We start from the raw sequence: 9,078 nt of genomic DNA on the forward strand, positions 1-9,078 counted from the left end.
CAGAGAACTTTAGTAAAGAATGTGCTAACGAGCAAGTCGTATGACATCTTTATTGACGTACCTATGTCCATCCTTACGTCAATCCCGGCACCTTTAAGGTATAAATATTGCCGACCTTGCCCTATGCAAACACACGCGTGGTGACAAGACGGAGCAGCCATACTTGCCGAAGCCGAGAGCAGAAGCAGACCCCGCTGGCAGCAGCCCCGCCTTCCTGACGCGCTGAGAGACGCGCTGCTATCTCAAGCCGAGAGACCCAGCACCGGCGCTTCCGGGTAGCCCTCGCAGGCAGCCTGGAATATCGAGAGCAGAGAAAGAGATACCATTCCTCATTCATCCTAACTTCCAGGTACAGAACTGAATAACCCCTCACAGAGAATTCTTTAGTTATTCACTTGGCAAAAACAAACTTAACTTAAACTGTAACTTTCTATTCCCGCCCACGCATTAGACTTAGGTCAGGTACACGGGGTAGGCGTATTTAGAAACACCAGTTGAGTACGTTTAGTCAAATGTATATGTGTATGTAAATATATTTTAATCATTTTAAAACATCATATGGCTCAGAAACCATATCAATGTTTTTACAGTATTATTTTATACTATTGCTTTTAATGTATGCACTTTACTTAACTATAAGTATTGCAATAATATCGATCCATTTCTCTTGTACGAGAAAAGAGACTGATCAATAAATAACACCTTTTTATTGAACACGCCCGTCTCTTCCTTTTCTCTACATTCTGATGAGACTAAGAATGCACGTACTGACTGAGTAAAATAATTGCCTTGTGCTCACACAACTCTTGAGATTGACTCTTGATTAGGGGAGAGCAAAGTTGTCATGTTCTATGGTTGTCAGAAACTAAATCCCTTCTTGTCTAATCAGGGGAGTTAATCCTTCCTTGAACATTCGAGAAAGTTTCTAGCGAACTCTGAGCTTAGCTGGCAAACCCAAAAATTAAGTCTAGTATCGACAGTAGTAGACCTAGTTAACGTCTGGTCTAGGCCTTTACTGCTGTAGGTACTATTCCAATGCGCAGAGCCTATTGGGAAAATAGGAGCTACACTACATGGCGCCCAACGCGTTTGGAAAGGGCGATAAAACTAACGTAAGACATTTAGAGTAACTCAGTCGTGCTTTCTCACTCAGACCCCTTTTCCCAAATACTCCAAAGACGTCTGGAGTGGGTGAAAGGTTATATCCTCCAAAACCTCGCAGGAGGGAACTCCTATGTATGGTTTTTGGTCAAGTCAACGTTGAAGGATAAAACAGTTCCAGAATATTGTGCATCTAATCTCTGTTTCCATAAAGAAACCTGATCTGCAAATAAACATAATACCATCCTGTCTGTAAAATGGGAGACAGTGATGAAGAAAGAGAAGCAATTAGATTAGCTACTGAAATAGCAGATGCTGATGCTACCATGCAAACAGCAGACCCGGATATAATACTCATCCAGGTCGCCAAAAGGAGATCTATAACCTTAAAACTTATAGAAAATGGACTGACACCTAGAGGTGGCACAGTCATATTCGTAATTGAGGCACACGAATATCGGCAGACAGAGGTATACTATACATGGATACATTTTCCAGCAGCAAATGCTGTAACAAAGTACTTCCACTATTACAAAGTAGAGGAACCTCCTGACATTTACACTCCTTTCGAGGAGGTGGAAGTACCACTCAAATTCCAAGAGCATTTGCTCTTATTTGATGGCGCCCTAATACATAACAATCACATTACAAGATTCGGTCCTTTAGGAAGACCAGGAGCAACGTGGCCGGTCCTAGCCGGATACACACCACATCCAGACATCGATAGGATGCCTGCAGCTGAATTATTAACACAGCTGAAACAATTACTAAAAATTCATAGACAATTAGTTCAGTATGTAATGCGGACTTCAACAATTCAGCCAGCGATTAAACTACCACAGCTGACCCCACACCAGGGGAACACAAATAAAATTACACCACAGAACATCCAATCCTGCCTAGGTAAGGTTCCAGCTAAACGGGAACAAATACCATTCTGGTTAGCACGGAAAATTACCCAAATAGAGGCGGTGTTTCCTGACACCACCCCGCTGGAAAAACACAGGATTCTGACTATATGTCTCCCAATGGGAATCGCACCACACATTGAGGACTGTGACACTTGGGGTACAGTCTTTGCTTCCATCTACACAAAAACACACGGTGTTCCATCCATTTCGGTAATACCAGATGTGCTTAAACAAATTCAAGATGAATACGGTCCAGAACCTGCTTTAACTCTTGGTATGAAATTACTGAAAGACTTCAAGCAGGTCTCGGCTATATTACTAGCCAACATAAAAGGTGAAGCAGCGAACGTGGCGATCCGCCAGAGGTTAAAAGAGACAGATATAGCAGACCAACCAGCTGAAATTGCCAGAATCATAGAAAAATCCTATGAAGAACTAGGCAGAGATAGTCTAGGTGGAATACCAGTAAAACCGCAACTGACTACAAGTCCAGAAAAAATGTTTTTTAACAATAATAATAATTCACCAAAAAAGAACTGGGATGGAAACAAACAATCCAATCCTAAAGAAAAGAAATTCCAGTCCAGAGGAAGGTCTCCTAGGCGAAGAGAGAAATCTCCAAACCCGAGACAAAGGTCACCCCAGAGTGACCCCTCTGGGAATAGATATAACCTTAGAAATAGGGATAATATTAAAAAACCTGATAGATATCAAGACATTGATACACGTCCCTCTCAATCTTTTCAGAATTCCTCGCAGAAATCGGAAAGAAGAGGACGATCAGAAGAGCACGCCAAGTCCAAAGACAAGGAACCTGCTCAACTGAAAAAGAAATTACAATTTCCAAAAAAGAAGGTAGCCAGTATCAAGGTAGTCAACAATGCCGAGAATACTGAGGACACAACTGAAAAACGGAGAGTGGGCTCAGACAATGCTAGACAGCGCAGCAGAGGTGAGCATAGCTCGCTAAGTCCTTATGAATCATCTGGAGACAGTGGACACGAATGAATACCTTCAAGTGGAAACTGCAGATACCAGAGTTAGCAAGCCCCACAAGATATACGAGATAACATTACGTATAGAGGGAGATAAGACTAGGAAAATAAGGGGACTATTTTGGGATAACCTATCCAAGGGCTATGACATCCTTCTAGCTGAAAAAGACTGGCCACCAGAGTTTGTCAGGGAGTGCCCTCATGGCGAAGAAGTAATTATGCCTGCCTTCTCGAATCAAATCCCGATTCATAAAAAATATACACTTGCTAGAAAGTGGGCAGTGGCCTTAGCACCTGCTTTATATAAAAATCATGTAGGATGGGATGAGGATTCTCCTCACAAAATCCAGTTAAAATCACAACCAACTGCACAAAGGCAGTACCCAATTAAGCAAGAAGCTAAAAAACAGGTAAATGAAATACTAGACCAGCTAGAATACCAGGGGGTGATTGAAACTTGCACCTCACAAATGAACAATCCTTTGTTTCCGGTCTCCAAACCAGACAATTCATACCGTCTAGTTTTGGATTACCGACACCTTAACACATGTTGCAAAACCTTTGCAGTGCAAAACTCACACAGTGCTGCACTAATGAATAACATAGTGCGCAAAAAATACAATACAACCTTGGACATCTCCAATGGATTCTTTTGTCAAAACATAGCACCAGAGAGCAGATCTTTAACTGCATTCTCAGTAAATGGCACTCAAAAAGAATTCTGTCGGTTAGCCCAGGGGTACAAGAACAGCCCAGGGGTATTCTCAGCAAGAGTAACAGAATTACTGCAACTATATGATGATGAAGCATTATCTTATGTTGATGACATTTACTTAACAGATGATGACTTGGAGACTCACTTGAAAAGGGTGAACACCATAATACTTGGTTTCCCTGCAGAGGGTTACAAATTCAACTTTAAAAAATCCAGAATTGCCCATCTAAAAGTTCTATACGAAGGATATGAATTATCAAGTATAGCCTGGTTGACAATTTTTTGAGAACTAGAAGAATTAAAAAATCTAAAATATGAAAAGACGTATCCTCTGCCAATCGACATTCTGCCTCTACGACATTACGCCTGTGTAATCTATACAGACGGACATGCTCAACCCTCCGTTTGGGGAGAACATGCATACAATCCCACATGTGAGATTACAAAAGAAGTGTGGCGCGGAGGTAAACTAAGACCTCTATTAACAAAATCACACTCAGTAGAAACTAATTCAGAACTACAAACTGAAATAATAGCTTTGAAAATGGCGCTAGATAATGCGGATCGCGAATTCCCGACACTTATAGTGTCAGATTCATATTACTGCGTCAAAGCATATAACAAGGATTTGCAGACATGGATTCAGAACGGTTACAAAGATGACACAGATGCACCAATAAAGCAGAGACTACTCTGGGAACAAGTAGCTCTTTTGAAAAAAGAACTACCGAAAACTCACGTGACACACTCACTGAGTCATCAACGTGATGGCGTTCACGTTGTGGGGAATTCATTGGCTGAAGAAGCCGCAGCGGCAGCCACTAAACTGGCTCCCGTAGATCGAAAAAAGCGTGCATTAAAATACATTGACGGCGAAACATTGCTGGCAGTGAAAACGTCATCAAAAGGCGACTGCTCAGCGTTACCGATCAACTATCCACTCAATTATACATACATAATCGATGCAAACTCCGTCCCTTTTGCTCGAATCCCTGGAGTGGGGGATAGAGTGATTCCAAACATGGACAGGAGAAACTTGTTAATCGCAGACGCACACATGGGCGAGGGTCACAGACACCTTAAATTAAAAGATTCTCTGGAAGAATTACAATCACGGTACTGGTGGCCAGGCATGAGCCTGCACTACACCATGTTTGTAAAAAACTGCCCAAACTGCAACAGAGATCGCAGTGGGGAGAGAAGCAGTTTAATACCTCGTCGTATCAAGGCAGATAATATTACCAGCAAAAAGAATGGCTTGCGATTAACATATACAGGCTAGTTTCCACTTATAATGTAGATCCACAGCACTCGGCTGACGTCCGTACTATTATACAAGATTTGCGAGTCTAAATGGCATATACGCTAAGAGCATGCTACGTTCGACCATTTCTCTCACTCAGGCAAACCAGCCTGGGGGGGAAACATGGCCAAATGAGCACAGCCCAGCGGGAATCTTCTCACTTCCTTCCTGAGGGTATGGGATGGTGTAAAGAAAAAACCAAGGCAGAAAGCAATCTATAATAGAAAGGATATTAGGTTCGGGAGCTGGGTGGGTCAAACATCTAATAAGTGTCCAACGTAGTCTAAACAACTTGCCAAGAAATTCTCTGAAGGGATTCAGTCCGTACGAATTATTATTCGGAACTAGGATGTTGATCTCTGACCTTGATAGTCAGACTTCAGTGGTAATAGAAAAAACCTTTGATGTCAAAGACCGTTTGGCTATTTTGCAGGACTTAAACAAAACAAGAAAAGACCTGAGCAACATACAGTTGAAACAACAGCCAACAACCACTGAAGAATCACCACCTGTCCCAGCAAGACCTGTCTGGATTCCAAAAGTCGGGGATCTAGTCAGGGAGAAGATCGCGGTAAAGAAGGAATTTGGGCCTTCTTACAGAAAAGCAGTTCCTGTCTTGTCTGTCAACGGGACAAGATCAGTTGTACTACCGCCACTTGCTGGAAAAAAGGAGAACCGAGTTGTATCCATCGACCTGGTAAAACCACAACATGTGGCCGATAACAAACGGTAGGCCAAGTGGACTCCCAATAAGTAGCAGAACACCAAGGTTTGCTACCAGTACAGAGGTCCTATCAAAGAGGCTCATCACATTCGAAACGCCTACTGAAGAACAACAAGGACTATGCAACAATGCAATAGAACTAAGACCTCTGAAAACCCAAATAAAAACATTTAGCAGAGACACACCAATCTACAATGAAGTTCCAAGTGAAAATGCAAGAAACAAAAATCCTGAACCAATTGGAACAATTGACAGAACTGCATCTGGTTACTTCATCAACTTCGATGATTCCTCTGAAGGTTTCAGCGAACAAAAGACACAGCCATCATCAAAATCCTTTAAAGACAAAGCTAAGGAACTTTTGAAACAACTGAAAGAAACATATCTGGTTTCTCCATGGATTGAATTTTGGGTGGGTTTTGGTGCATTTATCCTCATATTTTGGCTCATCATGGTATTTACTTTGGGACGCTTCATTAAGGGAAAATATGCTAAAATGGACACAGCAAGTCAGAACATCAACTTGGTCCTCAAACCACACACATCTTCACACGTCGAGAAAAGAGAACTTTCTTCAGAACTTTCTTCAGCCAACTTCACAGCAATTCCGATACCTGGTGGGGTAGCCTGGGACAACACTGACTATGAAATTTATGGTCCGGTCGAGATCCTGAAATATCCACACCAAATCAAGATCTCCTTGAGTGACTTTGCAAAACCAAACTCATTTGCTGATGATTGGGACTTTGAAAGTATAAACAATATGATGTCTGACTTAGTAATGTCTGCTAAATTTACAAAACATGATTATTTGCAAGGTTCTACAAATTATGATAGTATGTATTGCTATAACCATTATGGTAACAGTTTTTTGCATAAATCTGCACAACCAAGAAATGTTTTAAATTATAATCAATGGGAACATTGTGCTACACCTCCAAAAGGGAGCTCTAGAACCGTTTATGACAAATATTCATACTTTCAAGGTTTTAACACTAGTAATGCTGAAACATTTTATTATAAATTGTCAAACAAGACAGGGATGAAAACCATGATAACGAACACAAAATTGATATATTCAGATATATTCTTTGAAAAGATGAATACTTTTGGATTTGATTATTGGGACAAAAATGTTGATTTGAAAAGTGTTTGGGGTACAAAAGAATGGCAAGTACAGGGTTTAGAAGCTTTGTTTAGAGCCTGCATGAACCCAGAACAAATGATATTTTTAAATGACACTGTTCAACAAACCACCTGTCTTGGCTTAGCCAAAATCAAAGATTTAAATAACCCGTCTATTCCAAAGCCAACAATGTTTAGCAATAGCTCTGAAACAGATGAAGAAATAGACATAAACCATATACTTAACCAAAACAGAACACATCCTGATTGGAAACAATGGTTGATCTGGCCCACAGATACAAATAACTGTCAAGATAGATTCCTGAATAAAACACAGGGTTTCAAAATGACCAGGCCAGACCCTAGATATCCCCAAAGACATCACCCAGGGATAATAACAACCTACAGTGTGGGCAAATTATGCCTTCGATGGCTACAGACTTCCACACTGCCAGAAATTAAGCAACACCTAACTTTACTTACTGATGGTGCTGACTTGCGTGATTTCATACTGGGACCACGCAAACAGCGTCAAAAGCGTTTCATAGCAGCCTCTGTATATGCAGCATACAATGAGGCCTGGAAGGTTACTCAAATTGAAACAGCAGAGAGAATACGTGAAATTGATCGTATTAATTTGGAAAAATCACTTTCTGTAGTGGACAATGGGTTAATGACTCTGTCCTCCAGAATATTTTCATTGGACAGCATTGTGTCTTCAGCAATCGATATATTATCGCAAGACTTACTGTTATTACAACATGGTCAGTCACAATTGCGTTCTATTGTACAGCTTGGCTGGACGTTACAAAATCTGCGTTCAGGCTATGTGCCTTGGCGTTTAATCAACACAACGTCACTATTCCAAATCTTTAACCTTACTGATAGACAAATCGGTATGGCGCAAAAGGGTGCTGATTATACAATCTTGAGCATTGAAAAACTAGAAAGATTACCAATGACAATGTCAGAACGACCTGTCAGTGAATGGATAATCCACGGAATCATAAATATTCCAATCTCAACCTTCAGGTTTCAATACTGCCAAAAATATATACAGGCTGGCATGTACGAGAAATTGGGAAAGGGGTACCTTAAAACAACTTGGAACCTGCCCTATTCACATGCATGTGTCAGTAATAAAGGACAGAAAGTGTTTCTTAGTGGCAACAATTGTGCTATGTCACTAAGCGGCACGCTTCTGTGTAACGGAATTAGTTTGCACGGAGCCTGTGAAGGGAATTCATACAACCTTTCATGTCACCAGCAAGGCGCACCTGCAACTGAAATAGAACCATTCTTTCAAAGACTCTATAATGGGAGTTACATTCTTATTGTAGACCGCAGATGTTGTAGTCTTATGCCCGGGACTCCTTATCTCGTCACTACGACGGCGAAGGTCAAGTGCTGTGGACGTTCTTTGTTCCCCAGCTCCTTTCCAGACAGGGAGGCGAGGGCATGGCCCAGTTTGAAAATTACTTCTATTCGAATAGACACTTTAAGCAGAATGAAAACAGTGCTTCTTCAGACGCCTACAAGGCTCACGTCATCTAAAGAAACGTATGATCTACAAGTCGCAAGGACGACTGCAGAGATACATACATTATTATCAACCAATTCCCCCGTACATTTCGCGGAAATCCTGAGCGAAATCTTAAATATTTCTGATACCACTGGGGTCTCAAAGGTATTTAAGACAGTATTTTCGATGGCATTAACACCATTCAAAGCCATACTGGGTATTTTTCCAGATTTCGTCCATTCGATTTTTGGCGGACTTCCCCTGATCCTAGGACTAATTGCAGGAATCCTATTCCTAGTCCTTATTTTTCGTTATGGCAACCCATGTCACAGATCAAACTCTCGCGACAATGGAAGATACGATCCTAGCCATTGGATACCGGGACCGGATATCAAAAATCCTGGGACTCTCCCGGCTTAGAGACCTAAACATGACTTGGTTTCTATCATTTCGACCAATGTGGCAAAGGTGTGTTTTACCTGTACTAAGGTGTCTGCTATGCGGAGAAGAATGCGTGTTAGACACCTGTCTGACGCTACAATCGGATGCGCCGGTGGATGCAGATACACTGTTGGTTCCTACCAAGGTTCACGCTTTGTGCTGCCCTCAAAGGCAGCCAATTCTGATGACGGCATTCCTGGAATCTTCACCACTACGATTGAAGGGTAGTGAAGTTCAAGAT

Source organism: Lissotriton helveticus, chromosome 5_1, assembly GCF_964261635.1.
Source record: "Lissotriton helveticus chromosome 5_1, aLisHel1.1, whole genome shotgun sequence".
Lineage (NCBI taxonomy): Eukaryota > Metazoa > Chordata > Amphibia > Caudata > Salamandridae > Lissotriton > Lissotriton helveticus.